Here is a 25922-nt window from a genome sequence, read left to right as displayed (position 1 = left end):
TCACTAACAGGGATAGATACGGTTAGCAATATTAAATTTGTACCACATTTGCAGGGATGGCACAAAACTTTATTTATGCTATATTCACATAGATCAGACCTAATTGACTCTTATGGAACAAGTAAGCAATTCTGTTCTGCAAGCAAAAAAACTTGCAATTAAGGATTTCCAATTAAAAGCTCATTTCTGTAATTGAGCAGAGATGTAATCAAGCTTAAAGAGAAGAAAAGAACAAGATGCATACAGTTTATTTAGGGGAACAGGCATAGTCATATTAAACTCCGATAATTTAAGAGTTGTATCTGCATTTCCATAAAGTACACATATTTTTCATTACTCTCTTCAAGATAAATTGCAAAAGTCACCTTGACAGTCAGATGTAAGCAATTGAAATTCAAAATGTAAGCAGTATTTGGAAACATGCAAATATATAAACAAATGCAATCTACTAAGATCTGTGTTTGAAAAATGTTTAGTATGGATGCACAGGATTAAGTTTAAATTACTTTATGTGCTAATGTATGCCACAAAGCATAAGTTACAAATAAATAAATAAATAATATGATATTGATAGTAAGTATCTGTTGGGCATTGGACTGTTTGTGGAACACATGGTAATTTCTGGAAGGCTATTCAACAACATCCAAGTTCTATGTTGCTACAAACATTTAGAGCTAGTCATGAACATCATAGTGAAAAAAAGTAATTACGCAGCTTTGATGCACTACTGCTTAGTAAACCTGCTTGCTAAGTTTGTTGTGTGTTGCCCTCTTGAACCTGATGCAACTAACCCCAACCAATACATAAAAGTAGGAAGGTCAAAGATGGGGAAAAGGGATTCTAATGGTTGTAGAAATGATAAAAGTTCATTTCATACATGTATCAAATTCTCAAAGAATAATATTTAAATAAACATTAAAAGTCATTCATGAACTCTTTAAAGATTTCTTTTTACTTACGAAATATTTGCATGAGTTTTTGCATGATTGTGTGTGTGTGTGTGTGTGTGTGTGTGTGTGTTTATGTGTGTGCAAGTGACTGTGGAGGCCAGAACAGGTTTTCAAGTCCCCAAGAGATGGTTTCATGTGGTTGTAAGTCATACTGTGCTAGTGCTGGAAACCAGTCCCTAATCTTCTTAACTGCTGAGCCATCTCTCCAACTTCCCATAAACTCTTTTATTAAAAACATTTTAACCTCCATTTAAAAAATTACTGTTTTTAGGGGTTTCCTGCTGTACAACATTCCTACCTTGTATAAGATAGAAGACTAAGATATATCTGGTACCTTTACTTGATGTCCTTACTGTCTAAAGCTAGAACACATAGATGCCCTGTATAATAGACTAATAATTTTGCTACAAGGTAATTTCTTACCTCTGAAAACACAGTATATAACATAGGTCATAAATATAATTGCATTTTTTTCAATAAACTTTTCATCATTCTGCACTGTGTTGATATACTCCAATCACATCCTTTCCCTCATGACTTACGACATTCTTGGGACCAGGTAAGAAATTAATTGCATATTCAGATAAATGCATGAACAGATGAATTCCATGTGAAATATAAATCCATCAGATAAGTAAGCACTTGACAGATCTTTGCAAAATGACAGTAATAGAAGAGCACAAGAAGATATTTCTTCTTACAAAAGCACTGAATGCTTTTGAATTATGTGAAACCTTTTTCTCTCAAGAATAAAGAAGACAATACCACCCAACAAATTGAACATGGAGAAGCCAAGCCGGTGCTTATCTAGAGCCTTTACACCTACAGACTCATGTTCAGAGTAATGGAACACAATTTGCCTGCTACTAAAGAAAAAATGTAAACACCAATCCAGCTATACACTCTTTTCTCTACAGTGGTGACCTAACTGCAAGATGCACTAGTGCAATAGTGGCATGAATATTGTGTGAATAACCAACCAATAACTGATTGTATTTAAGACTAAGTCCTTGATATGGAACCCATGCACATGAACCTGAGATTAGATAGGCCAGAAATTTAGAGGAAAACCAAAGACTACTGTTCTGCTAAAAAGAATATAGCCATAAAATGACTCCTAATGACATTCTGGTATATTTACAGATCAGTATCTTGCTTAGCCATCATCAGAGAAATTTTCTCCTGCAGGAGATGGGAACAAATCGAGACCCAGAACTTAGTAATGTAGAAAAAGTGAAAGAACTTAGAACACTCTGTCCTAAGTGAAATTTGTCCATCAAATCTCTCCCCTCAGAGCTCAAGGGAAACCTGTAAAGAGGAGGTGGAAAGGGTGAAAGAGCCAGAGAAGATGGAGGAGACCAAGGAAATAAGGCCTCCTAGATATAGCAAGGAAGACATATATATATATATATATACATATATATGTATATTATATATATACATATATATATATACACACACACACACATATATATATATGTATATATACAGAGACTGTGACAGCATGCATATATCCTGGACAAGTTTAAGCCAGATGGGTTCCAGCACTAAAAAGAGAAGTGGACACAATTCCACATCCATAACCCAAAAAGCTATCTCCAATTAATAACCTCTTGCAAATGAAAAATTTATTTCCTTAAATGGAGTCTTACTGGGTATACACACTATTCTAAAGCCAGGCATCATGCCCAGCAGCATACAGACAACACAAAATAAAATCAGTAGCATTTTTGGAGGATCTTTGTCTCATAGTCCTTTGTTAAATAATAACCTACTTTCTGATCTTGTCAAATAAACCCTATTGTTAAACAAGTGGAAATTATGCAGATATAATGATGAAATTCTTTAGACAGAGTAAATTATATAATTATAGATAAATCTAAAATCTAATCATGCATGAGGTTACAAAGATGTCTCACTTGTTAAGGGTGTTTATTACCCTTATATATCCTAGGTTCTTTTCCCAGCATCCACAAGGCAGATCACATGGCTATCCAATACACATGTGGTACACATACAACTATGCAGGCAAAACAATCATACAAATAAAATAAAAACAAATAATAAAAACTTAATAGTGTATAAAATGAAAAATTTGTGTCAAAAATATAAGTAATTCAGTGATATAAATTTTCATAACAATGGTTTACAGTCCTTAAAAAAATATGTAGAAATAATATGACATTGTTAAAAACAACAAACAAGTAATCACTTCATCACATATTGTAAAGCGGGAACAATATGGAAAAGATTAGCTTTGTCCCTGCACGAGGATGAAATAAATATTTGTGAGGTGCTCAATATTTTTCTAATGACATAGACAGAAAGGAAGTGGGTTTAAATGGGAATATAAGTGGAGATAGAACTGGAGATAGAAAAAGGGAAAACAATAATTAGGATATACGATGTAAAAAAATTATTTTATGTAAAGATAAAAGAGTAATAATATTTCATGAAAGTAGTTTCCTCATTAAGCAATGGAAGGATATATGACTGCAAAGGGTAGAGTAGACATATTATTACTATATTTCATAAAATTTTATTTCTTAAACCAGGTAAAAGATATATTGGTGTTTATAACTTCAATATATGCATATGGAATTCCATAAATTTAAAAAGAAAATCCTACTTTCCATAGTCTACTTATCCAATAAAATATTTAGAAAAATGTAACTATTCAAAATATACTTAGTTTGAATACCTATTGCTTTATATCAAACTACCCCTATATTTAGAAGTTAAATCAACAAATCATTTGCTGGGGCACACCAAGTATTTCTGTACTTTTGACTTAAAATATTTTATCTTTCTTACGGAATAGTGACCTAAAGGTAGTGAACTGTTTATATTTCACATAATTGATAAAATATCAGCTTCCATATACTTAAAATATCAATGTTCAATAGAGTGTAAAATGTATTAATATATTTTCTATCATATATTCTTAGATATAAAGCTTACAGTGCTAGTTCAAAATACTTGGTTTGCAAAAATTGATCCATACAAAGGATGATTCATTCGATAAATAAGCAACACTAGCATCTCACTACAAAATGTGTTTTAGGTTACTCCACAAGAAAGACCTAGTACTTTATTGAGGAGGTAATACCAGGATGGAAGAACTCCAAAATATAATAAAACAAAGCAGAAGCTATCATTCAGGAATATATTACTGAGATTAATATAGATTTTTTTAGCATGTGCAGCCAAAGCCTTGTTTCTTAAAGGGGATATTTCTTTCTACTTTAAAATAATCAAAAAAGAGGAATAATTCTTATACCACTTTTATTTTTCTTGATTAAATATTGGCCCACAGGGCATCAATTATTCAGTACTATTTGTTTTCCCTATCAACAACATTTTTTTTAAGGTGTGAGTATCAGATCCTAAGAGAATAGTGACTGCCCCCATGGCAAGGTGGTGACAGATTTCAATAAGTCTTCCTACAGAGTACATTAAGTCCTCTCCTCTGTGCTTTACAGCATGATTTAGTGTCCATCATTCTTCCTGAAGGGCCACCTGAACACCAAACAGAAAACTATTGCCTAGTGAATGTGTGGAAGTACATAAACAACCTGGCACAAGCAGTAATCAAAAGCTGGAGATGTCTTGCTCTGGATTTATGACAAAGGGTGTTGGTAGGAGCAGTTCTGAAGCAGGGTTCCTTATGCTGCCTGGGAGAAGATATGTTTACAGCTGTGCTGCAGTAGATTTGACTTCTACTTCTGTATTTCAGAAAATTATGATAAGCTTTCTGAAGAAATACTGCAAAGAAAACAAAAGTAACAAAAGGAAAAGGTTTGTAGCAAGAAATATTTAGGGCCATTAAAGACCCACTTGCTGTCAATATGTCTAGTCACTGGCAATCTGCTATAAATGTTACAATCCTTTTGGCATAAATCTTCAAGTTGAAAGATTCAAGTGTAGTTCCATCCTTGACAGTCTCATGACCTTTATGGGTGAAAAACTCAGCTCTGTTTTCAAATTGTTGGTTCACTCTCTCTCTAATCAAAAATCCTTGTTCAGTGAGTCCTGAAGTCTGGATTTTCCTTTGCAGTCTGAAATATGACTAAAATATCTTGGCATAATCAGTGATCACTGAAGGGCTAAAAATATTTGCACAAGTTCATATCTCAGATGTAATTTTTAAGGTAATGTTTTTTTTTTTCTAGATTAAAAGCCTCGTATGTCACCAAGCCAGTGGATGTTCCCTAGCAAGACATTTGAAAATATGGAACACTTTAATATATGAATGGGGTATATAATGCATATGGGCAATTAAATCTCTGTAATTCTTGCTCCTATTAATGGATAGAGATTGGAAATGAACAAAAGAGGATTTCAAATAGTTGAAATCTGAATTGTTAGGACCAAGAATCATGAGACACGGTTACACAAATGGCAAGCCAAGCACTTGAAAGGCTAAAGTAGGAAGATCTCTGTAAGTTAAAAGTCAGTGAGTACCAGACCAGTCTGGGATACATAGCAAGACACTGTGTTAAATGATAATATACATAAAGAAACTTTACTTCCACATAAAACCTGTAAAACAACATATGTTATGATGGAGAAAATCTGTGAATATATAAAATTCATAAATATTATAGAAATAAAGCATGTGTGTACTAAAACAGACAGTAAATAAAATTTTAATTTATCTTGAATTCACTGAGACATAATTATTTACATAAAGATTATTTGCTTATGAATCTATAAAATATTTATTCTTAAGTAGTCTTTTACAAGTTTATAAATTTGTGTAATACATTTCCTTCAAAGTATGTGATTTGTGCCTGTTTGTTTTTCAGTTAACTTTCAGTAAAGACTCAGATAAAGGAAGACTTAAGAGAAGATAATTTCATATGCATAGATTTTTGAAAATGTATTTGTGAACTTAGTAAGTTCAAACATCTACATAGGCCATTCAATGAAAATTTATAAGTATGAAAAAAGAGAAAAAATCTAAATTTTAAGCCCTATTCAAAAATTCACTAAATTGAAAAGTCTGAAGTGGCATTTTCCAAAACCCCTGATAGGATTTTGATACAGAATTAAACTTGAGAACTACTGTCAAGAATGGTTGTTACTGGCTAACTTTTTATTAAGTTTGTTTGTTTACAGTGATATGTTGAGATTAAATGATACATTTGTATGCTTGAGGATGGAACATTCTATTAGTTCTAGAAAAGTTTTCCATATCACTTCAAAAATTATTTTTCACATTTTCTGTCTCTTGCCCATTTGGTATTCCAATTTAAATTTATTGTTAGTCATTTCCCATTTTTTACTCTAAATTTAATTTTTTCATTTTAGTAATTCTAAATTTTTCTCCCTTTTCTCATTTTAAAGTTTTTTCTGACTTAAAATCCAATTTAATTTGAGTATCTCTACCTAGGTCTAGTCTGTCACTGATCTCTTCTTCAATTTTTTTTTGCTTTTCATATGCATAGCATATATATATATATACACATACATATATACATATACACATATGTGTATATATGTGTGTGTGTGATTGAGAGACAGGGGACTACGTGTGTGTGTGTGTGTGTGTGTGTGTGTGTGTGTGTGTGTGTGTGTGGTATGTGTATTCTGAAGGACACATAAAAAATAACTTCATGGAGACAGGAGGCAGCTAAGACTTCTCTAAATTGTTATAGAAGATGAAGATAAATTACCCAAATGGATAAAGACCTTGAAGTGAGAAATACTAAAGACAAAAAGACCACTGTCTGAAAAGGCTTCAATATTAATAGACAGCAAGGGATTCATTCATTTAAAAGTGTTACTTAATAAAGGAATATATACAGTGAGGTGGTTGAAATATAAAATTTTAAGTAGACACAGGATTTAAGTCATGAAAATCCTAGCTTAGTTTAAATACAAAGCTTTCTACCTTTATTTTGAAGCTATCATTATGCTATACAATATTTAAACCAATGTAAAGTTATTTTGTGATCATAGTATTTTGAATTTTTACATGGTTTTTCTTAATGTAAAGTTATTTTATGATCATAGTATCTTGAATTTTTATATCGTTCCAAACATGGCTATAACTGAAATTAATATTTTAGATGATCCAAAAGCCTGATTTTTTTTAGTCTCATTTCTCTTCTTGTTTCCTAATATTTAAATTTTCCATTATGAGATATCCTTCTCCTTTATCTTCTACCAGACAAGCTTACACAAAAAAAGAGGTTTACCATACAATTCACACTGGTGAGTATGGCATTTTAAATTAAAGATATTTATGTGATCTTTTTGGTTTTTTCTCTATGAAAAATACAGATTTATGCATGTAACGGCTTATATAATGTCTGAAACGCAAAGAATGAAGTGAATTGCTTTAAAATAAGTATACTATATAAATCAAAATGAACACTCATTGCAATACAATGCTTTTCAACACTCTTCTAAATGCCACATATTTTCTGATCAGGTCCACTGAGAGAGACCTTGATATTTCAGTTACTATGAAAAACAGTACCCCTGGTTGTTATTCATAAGAAGAATCATATGATAGATAACACAGAGTGAAGGTTTGTTTTAATTATAGCACCAAAGCACCAAAGCTAAGGTTTTACTGTTAAGGATTTTGTAGGTTTTACTTCATAGTCAATATCAACTTAAAGAGAAATTAATTGGTAAGCAGTCTGTTATTTTTAAAATATTGCCTTTTATTGAACTATTTGTATTTCCAGTGGTCATATACTAATCATAGTATTTTTTATCAAATTTCTAATAATAATACCAGAAACATATTTATTGATATGCTATTACTCATAATGATTTAAGAGAGTTAGTAGTAATAGCAGAATAACTTATTTATTAAAATTATTACTACAATAAAATTGTGTAACTTACATTATTTTATTTTTTCTCACCTACATTGTTTTCAATATAAGTACTGACATTTTAAGTTACCAACACAGAATTCATGAATTTAAGTTTTTAATACACAGTAAAATTAAAAGAATGATGTATTAGCAAAACATTAAGTACAAAAAATGTTATTTTGAAAGAAATACACTATTTCACAAGTCTTCAAGAAGAAAGCAGGACTACTAATTAAGACTATTCACTGAAAAACATACCAATATTTCACTTAGTGTGGAAATTAAGACAGTGCATGAACTGTGATCATTACTTACTTTGTGGAACATCTAAGGACAACCAAGCATGTTCTTGAACCAAATGGAGTATTTCAATTCCACTTAACATGTTGAGATCCAACAAATGCTATTGCTAGAAAGTAAGATTAAAAAAAAGCTTGTGGGTATGTAGAAAATTATTTTCAAAAACCAATACTAATTCATGAATTTGGTTCAGGGGCTTAAAATGGTGCTGATAAGGACAACCAAACTGGGATTTGTGGATGACTATTATAAACATGCTTTTCAATCTGTTTCTACTATGCCACCTATATAGGTGCTGACAGAATTAATTCCAAAAGAGCACTGATGATGAAACTTGTTGTTTCTATTTTAAATAGATGTTTAACATGAGAAAGAAATATGCTGCTTGTGCTGTGCTAATAATGAAAATCTTTTTTCTTTGTATAATTTATATAGCTTAAGGAAAATTCAATAAATTTTGTTATTTTAACACATATATGTAGTGAATATTTTCCATCATTTTCAAATTATTTATGCAAGAATTATTTTCTAGAATTTGGTTAGAATGTTAATATCACAGAATGGATCCATGAGTGTATAGTTGCCTTATAGACCCAGAATATCAAAATCTGAAAGGGCTGTAATTCTAATAAGGAAAAAAAAAGCATTTAATTCAGGTGCAGCTATACATTGCATTTGTCATATGTTATAAAAATGAGATAGGGTGAGAACAAAGTATCTAGGACCTATCATTTATTCTTAATTATCATCATCATCATGAATAATTAGTCATTAACTTCTTACACATATTATCCTCCATCCATTGAGACATACAATTTGGCTTTGCAATTATGTAATATGTACTCTTGAGTAATCTATAAAATGATGTATAATTTACTAGAAACATCAAAGAAACACAAATCAGGAGATGAATATATTGCTTTTTTCTTAGATCTATACATATGGAAAATATTATACAAGAAAATTCGAATTATTTTCCCCTGTAAATGGATGTTCTATTTTGATGTAGTATAAAGTATATTGCATGTTATATAATATATATTTAAACAACACAGGAGAGTAAATTAGTACAGAAAAGTGCATTTTATTTCCTTTTGTGCCATTTTAGAGCATTTAATTTGCTGTATCTTAACATATTTATATATTTTGCAGTTTTAATTGTTTTTACTTTTTTTTTATATCTTTCACATCATGCATCTCCATCCCTTTCATTTCCCTGTCCCTTATGTATCCTCTGTCCTTGCAACCTTCCCCTAAAATAAAATTTAAGAGAAGAAAAAAAAATTAAAAGGAGAAAGAAAGAAAGATAGGGGGAGGGAAGGAGGGAGGGAAGTGTTGCGGGAGCTCCTTCTGCTCCTTCAGCCAATAGCCGCTAAGATACCAGCCCATTGGGGCATGGTCTCTCTCTTTAAAAATGCAGCCACTTCCCTCCACTCACCGTCCCAGCCAATAGCCCTCTGCAATCAGGAAGGGAGCCTAGTTGCCTGAAGCAGAACCAGAAGCCAGAGAGCGAGTGGAGGGATACCAGCCCATTAGGGTGTGGTCTCTCTCTTTAAAAAAAAAACGTGGCCACTTCCCTCCACTTGCTCTCTGGCTTCCAGCTCTGCTTTGGCTGGGATAGAGAGAGAGACCATGCCCTAATGGGCTGGTATTTTAGCGGCTATTGGCTGAAGGAGCGGAAGGAGTTCCCGCAACAGTGAAGGAGGGAAGGAGGGAAAAAATCTTAGCATGGAAGCTGTAGTGTGACACTGTGGGTCATGCAGTATATGCTTTAGTCCATATCTTTAACTTGTAAGTAGGTGTTCATTGCAAAGAGTAATTGGTATAACTTGAGGCCTCTGGTGTCAGCTACACTATCGATGTTGGGCCCTCACAAGGACTCCTCTTGGATATTCTGTTGTTTTCCTGTGTCATGGAGATCACACAACTTTGGATCTGTAGGACCTATCCCTTCATGTGTTCCAGCAGATCATAGATGGGATGGATGTTGAGGTGGGCCAACTCATAACCCTGTTTCTGTGCCTGGGTACTTGCAGGATTGATCAGTCCACCAGTCGTCCCCCACCCCTTTCCTGTCCCCACCACCAGTGTGAGCTCTCCTGAATTGCTTCAAGCTAGATCACTCTATGGAGCAAGAAGCAAAGGATAGGACTGGTCCTTCCGTTTTCAGGCCCTCAAGGCTGGCTCATCCACACCTTCACTACTAGGGCCAGCTCTACTGTGTTGCCCAGGTGAGGTGCAAGAACAACTCTCCCGAATAGTGAAACTGGTGAGGGGCAGGGACAGCTATCCCACCATTATGACCTCAGGTCTAACTCTCTTAACTGCCAAAGGCGACAAGGGGTGAATTGTCTATGGTTCATAATCTAAAGTTCTTGCAAATTTGACTATGAACCATAGACAATACACAAAAGGTATATGCATTTTCTCTGGTAACTTGGCACCTTTACTATTACTCCTTTAAATTTTCCTCTTTAATATTATCTTGTAGCTTTTATAATGAAAAACATTTAATTTATGGTACACAAATAACAATCCCATTATAATACCTTAGGATCCTATTTTTAGTATTTGAAGATTGCATTTATATTTTTCATAGCAAATTGTTTCTATTATCTTTATTAACTATGTACTTTGAGCTTTTGTTAGCAGACACTTAACTTGGAAAGTAATTTGAGATTTGGCCTGAAGGTGTATTTTACTTAGAAATTTTTAATATTTGCTTCTGTTAGACATTACAGGTTCATTAGGAGTCTAATAAGATTTATGTTAATATTTTAAGCTTCAGGGTGTCTAGTATATGCAAAGTAGAATAAATTAACCTTCCAAGCCTTGTTGTCATGTGCATAGTTCACATATTAATATATATTTCTCACCCAGAGACCAGATTAATAAATATGGACGTGATTTTTGGCTTTCTCTTCATGCTAGAGCTTTAATTCTATCTCATCTCCCAACCTAATTTCTACTAAAGTTAGTTATACTTTTTGTTGAGTTTTGCTGGTATTTTGGGTGTCTATTTACTCCAATTTTTATTCCTACATAGCATTATGTTTAATGAAGCCAGATATTATTTTAGAGCTATAGTGTTGTAACTATTTATCACTGTACATCTTATTTTATTTAATATTTTCATCTGTAGATTTCTTGTCTTAGGTTGTTGCAAACTCTCTTCTACACTTTTTTTTTTTGGTTTTTCGAGACAGGGTTTCCCTGTAGTTTCTAGAGCCTGTCCTGGAACTAGCTCTTGTAGACCAGGCTGGCCTCGAACTCAGAGATCCGCCTGTCTCTGCCTCCTGAGTGCTGGGATTAAAGGCTTGCGCCACCACCGCCAGGCTTCTTCTACACTTTTTAACTTTTTGACATTTAATGCAAAATAACTACTGTAGCAACTTTCCTTTTGGCCAACAATCAGCTTCTAAATCATGACTCAGAGAGTTATTACTTGTTATGAATGCTGGGCCTTAGATTTTGCTCATTTCTTGATAACTCTTAAAACTTAACCCTGTTTCTCTTCATTGATTTTTTACTTCGGGGCTTTTTACCTTTCTTTCCTTCTGTATGTCTTATTCCATGTCTGGCTATTGCCTGGCTAGCTGGTCGTGTGTAGTGTGAAGCGGCGGGCTGTGTCCCGCCACCCGGCTAGCTTTACCCAAAATAATTACACGGAAACTGTATTCTTTTAAAACACTGCCTGGCCCATAGTTTCAGCCTCTTATTGGTTAATTCTCACATCTTCCTTTAACCCATATTTAGTAATCTGGGTAGCACCACGAGGTGTGGCTTACCAGGAGAGATCTTAACCTGTGTCCATCTCGGAGAGGAGCATCATGGAGACTCACTATGGTGACTGCCTGAAGCGTCTCCCCAACTCTACTTCCTTGTTCCCACAATTCTGTTCTGTCTACTCCACCTACCTAATTTTCTGTCTCTTAAAGGGCCAAGGCAGTTTTCTTTATTAATTAACCAATGAAAGAAACATAGACAGATAACTCTCCTCCATCATTTCCCCTTCTTCTGTTTAAACAAAAAAGAAAGGCTTCAACTTTAACATAGCAAAATTACATATAACAAAACAGTTATCAAGCAAGTATTACAGTTACAATATTTAAATCTATTTTATCTTTTATCATAACTAAGGAAATCTATAACTATCTATTTATTCTTCAACTCCATCAAAGACTCCAGAAGGATATAATATTACCTAAGTAAACAAGTCATTTGTAACTTTCAAACTCTAGAAATGACAGAGACAACTCGCTGCCTAGACAGTCACCCAAAGTTCCTCTGTACCGTTGGGGCATCCATCTTCAGCCTTCAGGCCCATAATGTCCAGCAGACTTTTTCATGAAGCAGGAAATTCCAAAGACAGTTCAGTCACTTTCTGCTGTGTCCTGCAGAACGTCTCGCAGACTCTTTCATGAATCAGGAACCCCGAAAGACCATCTCACCTTTAGGCAAGTTCAGCAGTCCTCTTTCTGTGCGTTCCTCGTGTCCAGTTTATGCAACAGTCCAGGCAAGAGCAGTTTCTTGCCCAAATGGCTAACAAACTCCATAAGTAGCCTCTTCAATGCCCATCTTCCTCTCGAAGTAGATTGGTGCTGCCAGGAGCAGACGTGTCTCATTGTCATGAAAAACCCTAAGTTATTAAAACATTAAATGCCATATTCTGCAGTCTTTGAAAGATATGAAGAATGCCTATCTGAAATATATCTATGCACATCTAGAAAATGACTAACATGACTACAAGCTTGACTATTAATCGATGATTATCCATTAACAACCTATATTTCCTAATTATACATTACAGTTTTTAAAATGAACTACAATCACAATAGCTTAATCAAGATCAGAAATACATATACATATAACAAAATTGACCTTAAAATCCATACCAATGCAAATTATTCATATCTATATCATATCCTCCTTTAAATGTAAAAGAACATTTATAAACAATATTTGGGAAAATGGGCGCAGTTTTTTCTCTCCAAACTGCTTCCTGCTGAATGGGGGCGTTGTTATTTAGGTCTTTTATGGTATAACCTGTCTGCTAGGTTCATCTCAGTCGGCAGTTGAGCGAAGTAATTTTTTGAGGGTGTTCACAGCAACCTTTCAGGAGGGCGTGGTCTATCATACCATATTGGGATAGAAGCAATCCACAGAGTCTCGTCCTCTGTGAAAACAAAAGAAGAAACTCTTTTCCAAAGCATCATGTTCTTAGATCCAAATCCTGAAGTCATACCATTAAAATGTCCATTCTGGTCTAGCCTGGCAGCCCATATAATGAAATGTCTCTCTGTATTTAGCTCCTTTACAGTCAAAAATTTTAAAGAAAACACAAAATACATAATCCAGACTCTCTGTGAATTTTCCATTTTTACGTGGCTTATTTTTACTCTATTACTTCTTTTAATCTATAACTATCTGTACTCTGTCTCTTTAAAGACTTTACCCTTTTTTAGGCATTAACTTTATTCTCTATATTTTTTCTTCTCTCTCTCAAGCATACGTACGTTTATCCAACATTGTGACTCATTTAAAAGTCTTTTATGTCTGAATCTGTCCTATTGTGAATCTGTAATTTTTCTACTGTCAAGAAACATGTTTGATTTGCGCCTTTACATCGCTAAGCACTTAAGACTCTAAGCTGTGACATTCCTAGGTCAAAAACAGGTACTGCGGGCTTGCCACGCCCAGTCCAACATGGCTGAGCCGCTTGTGACTCTTAATCGGTTGTAGCTCTGAGCTGCAGAGCTGCGGGCTGCTCTGGATGTTGGCTCCACCTCTCTCCAATTTCAAAATGGAGGATGTACCATTTTCTACTAGCTCTGGGGCCGCCAGGTAGGAGCCGCACTCAGCACTTTAACTCTGAGACTGAGCGTGCAGCACAAAAACTCTTTTCATCCAAGTTACAGCCAAATCTGACATGCAGAGCACTGCGCAGTCTGAAAACACCTCTCTCTCTATGGCAGCAGGAATCCGCAAACGCTGTCCCGCTCGCCTAAGCCTGATTCCGCCATCTGCCCAGGTGCAGGCAGGGAGCAGTGAGCCATTGGCATGGTCTCAGAGTACTTTCTTTCCGATACCAAGCGGGCAAGGTTTTTAAGTGGATTTAGTGACCACGTTGGGCGCCAATCTGTAGTGTGAAGCGGCGGGGCTGTGTCCCGCCGCCCAGTTCCCAGCAACTGGCTAACTTTATCCGAAATAATTATGATAAAGATAAAATGGATATAAGTATTGTAACTAATTCTTACTTGATAACTATTTTGTTATATGTAATTTTACTATGTTAAAGTTAAAGCTTTTCTTTTATTGTTTAAACAGAAAAAGGGGAAATGATGTGGGAGAGTCTTCTGTTTGAGTTGATTTCATTGGCTAATAAAGAAACTGCCTGGCCCATTTGATAGACCACCCCTTAGGTGGGTGGAGTAGGCAGAACAGGAAGAGGAAGTGAGGTAGAAGGATCAGTAAGATGCCACACCTCTCCTAAGTGAGACAGACCACTGTGCCTCTCCTGAGAGAGAGGCCAGACGCAATGAAGCTCCAGCCCAAGCCATCTACGCTAGATGTACGCTAGAAGTACGCTAGAAACTTCCTGGTAAGGCACCACTTTGTGGTGCTACACAGATTATTAGATATGGGTTAGTCAAGACGTGAGTAAGAGGCTGGAATTAATGGGCCAGGCAGTGTTTAAAAGAATACAATTTGTGTGTTGTTATTTCAGGGCATAAGCTAGCCGGTGGCCGGGAGCCGGGAACGATGAAAAGCAGGCCTGCCCGCAGCCCCTCACTACAGTCGTGTGCATGTCTGTCTCTTTTTCCCTTGTTATCTCTCTCTCTCTCATCATCCCCCAGTCTAGATTTTTCCTAGTTATTCTCTCTGTCCTCTAGCCCTGCTTATCCCTCTTCTGTCTAGCTATTGGACATTCATCTCTTTATTAGACCAACTTGGTGACTTAGGCAGACAAGGTAAAACAGCAACACATTTTTACATAATTAAACAAATGCAGCATAAACAATGCAATATTTACATAGTATTAGTAATATTCCACAAAAATCTAGGTATTTCGCAGCAGAAATTTCTTTAGGTAAATCTCATCCAGTACTGGGTCTGAAACATTCTTCTCTATTTTCCAATTCCTAGTATTGCCAAATCTTTGTTGTGGATCATACAATGCGTAACATTTTATGTTCTTTGTGTGCATCCCAAGTAGGAGAGACTACACTAGCCATTTGAAGCTATGAACTTTAGCCTCTAATTAATGCTTTATTATAAAATCACAATTACATATTGTAATCCAAAATCAACCATCATATCATGTTTATGTATAAAGTTCTTAAAAGTCTACTGTTTTATTCTATAGTATAATAAAGTCTAATGTCTTTAAAACTGCATTTGGAATTTGATTCCTAACCACAAAAGGCATTAGCCAAAACTGTCCTGAACCTATGAATGTTAACCAATCTCATTGGCTTCTTTTGAACATTAAAAAATAATTGACTAGGCAATTAAGACATTCTTGGAATGGCTATTAATACTGTAATCCCTTTGTTTGTGAATAGAAAAGTGCCAGGGATTTAAATTTAGAGAAAAAGAAATGATTTTCAGGGAATAAAGCTGATACTCATCAAGGTCTTTATAGAAAGGAATGACATTTCCTTACCCATCAGTATTTCATTTGTAAAGCAGAACAGTTTGACCTGGCATGGGTAGAAGGAGAAACTGTGCTCACTCTTGGTAAAATAAGAATTGTTTTCTTCAAAGTAGGGTATACTGAACTCTGAAAATTCTAGGTTATTTTCCTTCTAATAACTACAAAGACATTAATTTCATCACTAGAGGCCCACCTATTTAGAACCCTGACATGGCCCTGTTGCAATGCTTATTTAATCTCCTTTGTCTTAGCTTTACCCCTCTCTTACTGCAGTCTTTGGTTTCACCTTGGTCATTCTTCCTCCTGTTCATTAATCTCTATTTGAGCACATTTCATTCACAGTAGCCATTTTTTGCCATCTTGTGGCTTAAAACACAGCTTCTCATGCACCAATTCCTCTATACTTTCTTCTGGACTGGATTTCTCTACAAATAGTTCACAAGAGTTTCACTTGTTACCCTCTCCACAGCCTATCAGAGTTAAGTAAAGAAAATATACTCTTGATACTTCTATTTTCATTATGATTGAATTCCAATGACCATACTTATGAAATGCCCTCTACATACATAAGTGAATATGCAAATTGAAGTAGTTAAGCAATAATTATATATCAATCACTATCTTGTTGACAGTGCCTGATTGGTCAATGAAAGTCAATGAAATAATTCATTTCAATTCCATAATTTATTTACTATTCATGCTCATTTGTTTAGAAACTATATTTTATATTTTATGTTTATGTTCATATATATTTACTCATAATAGCTTAAGTCTTTATATTTTTCTTATTTCTGTGATACTGATATATGCTTTATAAAAACACGAGAGAGAAAGAGAAAGCATGGGGAGATACAAGCAGAGAAGGAGAGAGAGAAAGAAAAAGAGAGAGAGACAGAGACAGAGAGAGACAGAGAAACAGAGAGACAGAGAGAGGAGAGAGAAAGTGGGAAGTGGCCAGGGCCTTTTTAAAAGGGAACCTAGTGAATGTACACAGGTACTCTTACTGGCTACAGATAAGGAACCTACAGCCGGTCAGAACCCCAAGAGCAGACTGGTAGAGATTCCTGAATACTAACTAACACTTTCTGAAACATTTTGTATTAGAAACTACATGTAAGAATTATCACTATGAAAAATTTATTGTAATTTCATAGGAAGTCATGCAAAATTTCCGGAGAATCCTATTTTTGTGTAGAATAATAAAATACTACAACTTGAATCAAAGATATTAAAGGGAAATCTAAAAGTATAATACATAATTATTGAAAGAAAATTAAACATGCAATATGACTCTTCCTGCTAGAGGGAAGAGTCAAATACACAGGGAGCATTGGTTTCTACTTCAAATTCTGATCTGTATTCATATACATGTTTCTGCATTTTTAAGTTCAGATTTAAGTAGGAGAAATTATTACTTTAAGTTGCAACTGATGATTATAGGAAGCCCATGAGAATCAGAATGTTACTCTCTCAATTCCATGAAGTCAATCAAAACGCAAATGATTAAGCCCGTGACTTAACACTTCTCTCTTTTCATTAAGTGCACTATTACCCTGGGCACATCTTGATTTCAACTGAACTTACTTATAAGACACCAACATCCCCTAAGTAAATAAAATTTACCAATACCTCCTCAGGTTGTGTGCCCAAATGTAGATCCAGGATTTTGTTTTAATATTTGTTCCTTCTGTTTCATTATTGTTTTACATTTAAAATAAATTTGTTGAAAAAAGGCTTGATATTTCTGCTTATTTTCTTGCCAATGTTCAGAGGTACAGTGTCTTTGATAAGAAAACTCATCTTTCTTCTTATAAGGGCAAATCATGTGACTTCCATTAAATTAGTGATTCTAAAATGTGACTGCATTTTGGAACCACCTGGGGAGCTTTAAAAAAGGACTGATGCCTAGGTTGCATCCCTGGAGATTCTGGGGTAATTGGTTCTAAGTTCAGCTTCCTGGGCCTGAGATTTTTAAAAGCTCCCCAAGTGATTCTAATGTGCAGCCAGGGTTGAAAAACAATGCACTAATTAGTAGTATAATAATGAATTGCCTAATCACAGACAGGACTGCAGAGATCAGACTATACCTACAATAGGGAATCTATAATTTTAAAGAATATTTTCAAGAAATTAAAACGAATAAATTTGTATTGTATAATTGTCTTCAGCCTTTACTCCCTGGAAAGTCTAATGAATGTGGCAATGAATTATAATCATGAGACAATCACTGTTAATTTTGAATTTACTTTCTTATATAAACATAAAGCGAACTGAATAAAATTTTTCTATTTATTATCTCAGCAAATATGGGTTAAATCCTTACAGCATATTTCTCACTCTTTTTGCTTTTTCTCCTGTAAAATCGTTTATTTCCATGTTTGTTAACTCTAAATAGAAAAGGGACCAATTTAATTTGATTTTGGATCCTGACTTGCTGTATATTGCTTTTATTATGTTTAGATATGTTCTTTGTATTCCTGATCTTTCCAAAACCTTTATCATGAAGGGGTGTTAGATTTTGTGGAATGGTTTTTTAAGCATCTAATGAGATGATCATATGTTTTTTTTTCTTTTCTTTCAGTTTATATAATGAATTGCAATGATAGATTTTTGTATGTTGAACCATCCCTGCATCTCTGGGATGAAGCTGACATGATCATGGTGAATGACTTTTTTTTATTGTGTTCCTGGATTCGGTTTGCCAGTATTTTGTAGAGTATTTTTGCATCTATGTTCATAAGTGAATTAGACTGTAATTCTCTTTCTTGGTTGAGTCTTTGTTTGATTTCAGTATCAGGGTAAGTATAGCCACATAAAAAGAGTTTGACAATGTCCCTTCTGTTTTTATTATGTGGAACACTTTGAGGAGTATAGGTATTAGCTCTTCTTTAAATTTTTGGTAGATTTCTGACTGAAACCATCTGTCCCTGGGCTTTTATTTATTTATTTATTTTTTTGATTGGGAGACTTTTGATGACAGCTTCTATTTCCTTGAAGTTTATGGTCTATTTAATTTTTTAACCTAGTCTTGATTTAATTTCTTATATGGTATTTATCCAGAAAATTGTCCATTTCTTTTATGTTTTACAATTTTGTGGAGTACAGGTTTGTGTAGTATGTCATAATGATTCTCTGGATTTCCTCAGTGTCTGTTGTTAGGTCCCCCTTTTCCTTTCTGATTTTGTTAATTTGGATGTTCTCTCTCTGTCTGTTGATTACTTTGGATAAGGGTTTGTCTATCTTGTTGATTTTCTCAAAGAAGTGACTCAAAAAAACTCTACCAGGGAACTATGACAGCTGATAAATACCTTCAGTAATGTGTCAGGATATAAAATCAACTCAAAAAAGTCACAAAAAAGCTGAGAAATAAATCAGAGAAACATCACCTTCCACAATAGCCACAAATAACATAAAATATCTTGGGCTAACACTAACCAAAGAAGTGAAGCACCTATTTAACAAGAACTTTATGTCTTTGAAGAAAGAAATTGAAGAAGATACCAGAAAATGGAAAGATCTCCCATGCTTTTGGACAGGTAGTTTCAACATAATAAAAATGGCAATTCTCCCAAAAATCAATATATAGATTCAATGCAAACTCCATCAAAACCCCAACATACCTTCAAACAAAACCCTTCACAGACCTTGAAAGAACAATAATTAATTTCATATGGAAAAACTAAAAACCCAGGATAGCCAAAACAATCTTGTACAATAAAGGAACTTCGGTAGGCATCACCATCCCTTTCGCCAAGCTCTATTACAGAGCTACAGTAATAAAACCAGCTTGGTATTAGCCTAAAAACAGAGAGGTTGACCAAATGGAATCAAATTGAAGACCCATATATTAATCCACACACCTAAGAACAACTGATGTTTGACAAAGAAACTAAAATTATACAATAGAAAAATGAAAGCATGTTCAACAAATGGTGCTGGCATAGCTGGCTGTCAACATGTAGAAGAATGAAAATTGAACCCTATCTATGCCTACGCACAAAACTCAAGTCCAAATGGATTAAAGATCTCCCTATAAGTTCAACCAATCTGAACCTGATAGAAGAGAAAGTTGGAAGCAGCCTTCAATGCATGGGCACAGGAGACCACTTCCTAAATATAACCTCAGTAGCGCAGACCCTGAGAGCAACAATAAATAAATGGGACCTCCTGAAACTGAGAAACTTCTGTAAAGCAAAGGACACAGTCAATAAGACAAAAAGGCAGCCTACTGAATGTGAAAAGATCTTCACCAACCCCACATCAGACAAAGGCAAGTATATAAAGAACTCAAGAAGTTAGACAACAAAATTCCAAATAACTCAATCAAAAATGTGATACAGAAGTAAACAGAATTCTCAACAGAAGAATCTCAAATGGCTGAAAGACACATAAGGAAATGTTCAATATCCCTAGCCATCATGGAAATGCAAATCAAAACAACTCTGAGATACCATTTTACACCTGTCAGAATGGCTAAGATCAAAAATGCTCCTCTAGCCGGGCGGTGGTGGTGCACGCCTTTAATCCCAGCACTCGGGAGGCAGAGCCAGGAGGATCTCTGAGTTCGAGTCCAGCCTGGTCTACAAGAACTAGTTCCAGGACAGACTCTAGAAACTACAGGGAAACCCTGTCTTGAAAAACCGAAAAAAAAAATTGCTCCTCTAACGAAGAATGGATAAAGAAAATGTGGCACATTTACACATTAGAGTACTGCTCAGTGGTTAAAAAAAACCAACCAACCAAACAAACAAACAAAAAAACAAATGCATCTTGAATTTAGCATGCAAATGGATAGAACTAGAAAACACCATCCTAAGTGAGGTAACCCAGACCCAAAAAGATATATATGGTATGTACTCAGTAATAAGTGGATACTAGCTATTAATGAAGGATATTGAGCCTATAGTTCATAATTCTAGAGAAGCGAAGTAACAAGATGAAACCCAAGAAAAACATATAGATCTGCCTGGAAAGTCAAAATAGACAAAATCACCTGACAATATTGGGAACACAGGGGTCGGGGAGAAGAGAGGGTGGAAGGAGAAAAGGATGAGGAGAGAAGGGGAGGAGTGAGGAGAATTTAAGGGTATAGGAGAGTGAAGATGGAAGAAAGACAGAGATGAGAGCAAGGATAGAGATATCTTTATTCAGGGAGCCATTATAGGGTTAGCAAGAAACCTGGATATAGAGAAATTCCAGGGAATCAACAAGGATGACCCCAGCCAAGACCATAAGCAATAGAGGAGATGGTGCCCGAACTTACCTTGCCCTGTAGTCAGACTGATGAATATTTTAAATATCACCTGCAACGGATAAAAACAGAGGCAGAGATCTGCATTGGAGATTTGGACTGAGCTCTCAAAGTCCAGTTGAAGAGTGGGAGGAGTGAGAATATGAGCAAAGAGGTCAAGACAATGATGGGTACACCAAAACAGTCTACTTGAGCTAATGTGTGCTCACGAACACCAGCCAGACTGGGAAGGAACAAGTATAGGACCAAACTAGTCCCTCTGTTTTTGGGGGACAGTTGCATGGCTGGAGCAGACTGAGGGGCCACTGGCAGTGGCACCGGCATTTAACCTTACTGCTTGTACTGGCTTTTTGGGAACCTATTCTTTTTGGATGTATACCTTGCTCAGTCTAGATATAGTCGAGAGGGCCTTGGACCTTTCCCAAAGCAATGCGCCTTACCGGCTCTGAGGAGTGCATGGAGGATGAGTTGGGGGGGGGTAAGTTGAGAGAATGGGAGGAGGGGAGGGAGTGAAAACTTGGATTGGTATGTATAATGAAAAAAGATAGTTTCTTTTCTTTTTAAACATAAAAAAGAAATAAAAAAGAATGAAAAAGGTGAAAAAGAAAACACTGTTCTCTCATATATATATATATATATATATATGTATATATATATATATATGTAACAATTACCTTAAATGAACTTTAAAAAGCTAAGATACAAGTATTCTATACCTTATGCCAATTTATACATAACCTAGATTTGTAAATACAGATACTGTATATGTATCAGCTAGACTGTAAATATCCTGTTGGTTTTTCTCTCACCTCTTCCTCCTCTTTTCCACTTCCTTCTCCTCTGCTCTGTAATGTTTCTGTTAAAGAAATTACTAATAGCCTTATAGTAACTCGTACGTATTTGATATTCACTATACTCTTGCTGCTTTCAAAAATACTCTGATAGTTTTAGTATAATGTGTTTTTGCATGAGATTCTTTGGCATCTTATTACTTTTAGTTGTTCAAGACCCTTAAACTCGGGTGTTTCTTTCCACCGATTTTGGGCATTTTCCATATATTTTCTTTAACGAAGCTCTTTGCAATTCTGCATGCTCCCGTATGCATACGTTGGTTCACTTGATGATATACCTTAGTTTCCTAAAGTTTTCATTGAATATTAAAATCCATGGTTCCTTTTCTCATCTGTTTAAATTTCTCTCCTTTTTTTGGTTTCACATTAGTTTTTCAATACTTCCAAATCAATCCCTTAAAAATTTGTACAAATATTTTATATTCTATTTTGAAGTATTGTTCTAAATTTCCATTAATGTGAGCATTAATGAAATAAACTATTTTTATTTGTTTGCTTGTATATTTATTTATTTATTTATTTATTTATTTATTTTACAGCCCATACACAGTTTTTCCTTCCTTCTCTCCTCCCAGGACCCTCCACCTTCCCCATCCACTCTTCCTGTTAAGAAAAGGGTGGGTCTGCTGTGGGAGCTCCTCCCAATCCTTCAGCTAATACCCCTTAAGAAACCAGCCCACGTGGGCATGATCTCTGCTACATTTTAAAGTAGAGGTAGCCATGTGTTCTCTCTCTTGCTTCATACTCCCTTCCGGCTAGGAGACTCCTTTCCTAGTCATGCAGGGGGCTGTTGTTTAGGATGGTGATCGGTAAGTTTTTCCTTTAAATACATAACTCTTTTATTATTCATAATTCCAAACTGGTGTGGGATTGTTTTGTGACTTACACTTTCATGGGCCTCCCATGGATATTGACAAAACATGGTATATTAAGTAACAGTAAGACTAAGCACTTTCCTTTGTATTCAGGCTGTCATCGAAATTCCCCATTATGGGGAATAGGGTCCCAAACCAGCAAGAGAGTCAGAGATAAGTCCTACTTCTGCTGTTAGGAGTCCCACAAAAAGACCAAGCTTCATAACTGTCAAATATATGCAGAGGGCCCAGGTCAGTCTCATGCAGTCTCCCTGGTTGTCGTTTCAGTCTCCTTAAGATCCTAGGAGTCCAGGTTAGTTGATTCTGCAGGTTTTCTTGTAATTTCCTTGACATCTCTTGCTCCTACAGTCCTCCTCTCTCTTTTCAGCAGGATTCAACAAGCTCAGTTTGACTGTGGGTCTTCGCATCTTTATCCATCAATTGCTCCTTGAAGCCTCTCTGATGACAGTTGGGGTAGGCACCAATCTTTGACTCTAGCACAATATCACTAGAAATCATTACATTGGTATTTTTTTCTCCAGCCATCGTTGGTTCTATACTAGGTGTCTGGAACACCCAGTGCTGGGTCTGGTGCTTTAGGTAATGTCAGGTGTGGGGTCACTCCTGTGGCATTGGTCACTGATTTTGATGGTTTTCCATCTTATTCACTTGAGGGCTTCTCACTGAACCGAAGTCTTGCTCCTTTGAAAATTTTGACTGGTCAGTGAATTCATGGGATCTGCCTGTTTCTGGCCCCAACTGTGTAACAAGCAATCACTGCTGTGTCCAGCTTTTTATGGGGGTTCTGGAAATTCAAATCCAGATCCATATTCCTGCAGACCAAAAGACTTAACAACTGAATCATATAGTTTACCTTTATCACAAAACAACAAGATTACAGGTATCAAACTTTGCTTCAAATTCTGGATATGGAAAATCTGGGTAAATGAATAGGAACTACAGAGACAAGTATAACCAGCCAAATACAAGAGATAGAAGAAAGAATCTCAGGCACTAAAGATACCATAGAGGAAATAGACTCATTGGTCAAAGAAAACATTAAATTCAAAAATTTCTTAACACAAAACATCCAGGAAATCTCGGACACTAAACCTAAGAATAATAGGGGTAGAAGAGGGAGAAAGACTCCAGCTCAAAGGCACAGAAATTATATTCAACAAAATCATAGAAGAAAACTTTTCCAAACTAAAGAAGGATATCCCAGGAAGGTACAGGAAACTTACAGAACTCCAAATAGAATGGATCAAAAAAAATCACCTTGCCATATAATAATCAAAACACAAAACATACAGAATAAAGAAAGAATATTAAGGGATGCAAAGGACAAAGGTCAAGTAACATATAAAGGTAAACCTATCAGAATTACATCTGACTTCTCAATGGAAACCATGAAAGCCAGAAGGTTCTGGATAGATGTGATGCAGACACTAAGAGATCAGGGATGCAAGCCCAGACTACTATACTCAGAAAAGCTTTCATTCACTATCGATGGAGAAAACAAGATATTCTATGACAAAACATATTTAAAAAATATGTATCCACAAACCCAGCCATACAGAATATACTAGAAGGAAAACCCCAACCCAAGGAAGTTAAGTGCACCCCCCCAAAAAAACAAACTAGTCCCTCTAAATGTGGTTGACAGTTGCATGGCTGGTGCAGACTGAGGGGCCACTTGCAGTGGCACCAGAAATTATTCCTACTTCATGTACTGGCATTTTGGGATCCTATTCTCTTTGGATATATACCTTGCTCAGTGTAGATATAGTAGGGAAGGCCTTGGACCTTCCATAAGGCAAAGTGCCTGACCCTCTCTGAGGATTAGTTGGGGGTGGATGATGTGTGGAGGGAATAGGAAGATGGGAGGGACTGGGAACTTGGATTGGTATTTTTTAAAAAATCTAATCAAAAAAGAAAAAAAATAATTGCTTCAGAAATTTGTCTTTTGCATAATAAACTCTCTCCATGTTAAATACTAAAACACTTATTTTACATTGAAATCTACACTTCTGCAGGGTTTTCCCTATTATATTCTGCATTTGCTGGGGTGACTCAAACAGAATGTGGTCTCATTCAAAGTTTTTTTCAACTACATGTCTGGCAGTTTAGGCCAGCTGTCAGCTGGGACTTTGACTGGTATTGAATGACAGAACATATATACGAAGACCTTTTGTATGTCCCCTAATTTCTCATGACAATAGCTAAGTTACGAGGATGATCAGCTGGAGAAGGAGAAAGAGGGGGAGATAATGTACTTTTGATAGTAGAAACTGCACCACCTTCTCGAAAAGAGCCATAGAAGTTGTATTTATTACTTACCACTTCAGTTCCATTTTATTCATCCCAAGCCAGTCACTAGTATCGTTTATATTTTGTACTGTAGTAGAACTGTTTTACAACAGGATTTTTTATGAGATTATTTGAGACATTTGCAAAATCATTATACACTGTATATGTTTACCAAGAGTGAATGAAAGAAGGTATGCATATAAAGGAATGTAGCTATAGATAGAAACAAATCAACGTGAGGACCCAAAGATACTTTAAATAATCACATAAATTTCGCTGCTTAAATGCAATGCAATTTATTTAGAAAGCAGACCGAGGTGGCAGTCAAGGTTGTGTGTACATGAAGAACTCAGAACTAACACCACTAACTGCAAGAGATTTTAAGGAATAAATTCGGTGTTATATTTACTACCTGACTACTTTGGAAATATTTTTATCTTGTTTATTCAGAGGAATGTTTGGAAAATAATCAGGTTGAAAACAGAAAGTAAATACTGCAGTAAATTAGAATGTGTTTTCATCCTGGATTAGTGAAAGTCTGAATAAAATCAATGAGACAGAGCACAGAAACAAGTGCAGATACAAAATAATGAAGCTAAACTAGAAACATAGCATGAAACTACCTAGTATATGAAATTAAGACTCAGGAACAACTTGGTACAAAATCATCGCTATAAGTTTCCAGATGTTTGTTAACATCCCCACAATTACTTCTTATACTGGCTTGGACTTTGACAAATTCAAATTTGGTCTTTAGCTTTAATCTAAGTAGAGCCAAGAAGACTAGAAACCACCTCACCATCTACAATGAAGTATGATTTATGTACACATACATCACTGCAGTAATATAAAAGAGACTTCCAGCACTTGGGAAGCTAAGGCAGGGGAGTTGCAAGTTTGAAGTCAGCCTATA

The 25922-nt window shown here is 35.4% G+C and overlaps 1 non-coding gene across 1 annotated transcript; it reads left to right on the top strand.

Annotated features, from left to right (window-relative positions):
- Positions 1–3154: 3154 nt before the first annotated feature.
- On the top strand, positions 3155–3258 carry LOC119805596. The gene has a single exon (XR_005283923.1). It is a non-coding gene; the product is annotated as a U6 spliceosomal RNA (small nuclear RNA).
- The last annotated feature ends 22664 nt before the right edge of the window (positions 3259–25922 follow it).

The sequence above is a fragment of the Arvicola amphibius genome, chromosome X (assembly GCF_903992535.2).
Source record: "Arvicola amphibius chromosome X, mArvAmp1.2, whole genome shotgun sequence".
In the NCBI taxonomy this organism is placed as follows: domain Eukaryota; kingdom Metazoa; phylum Chordata; class Mammalia; order Rodentia; family Cricetidae; genus Arvicola; species Arvicola amphibius.
This window is presented reverse-complemented; position numbering and strand designations above follow the sequence as displayed.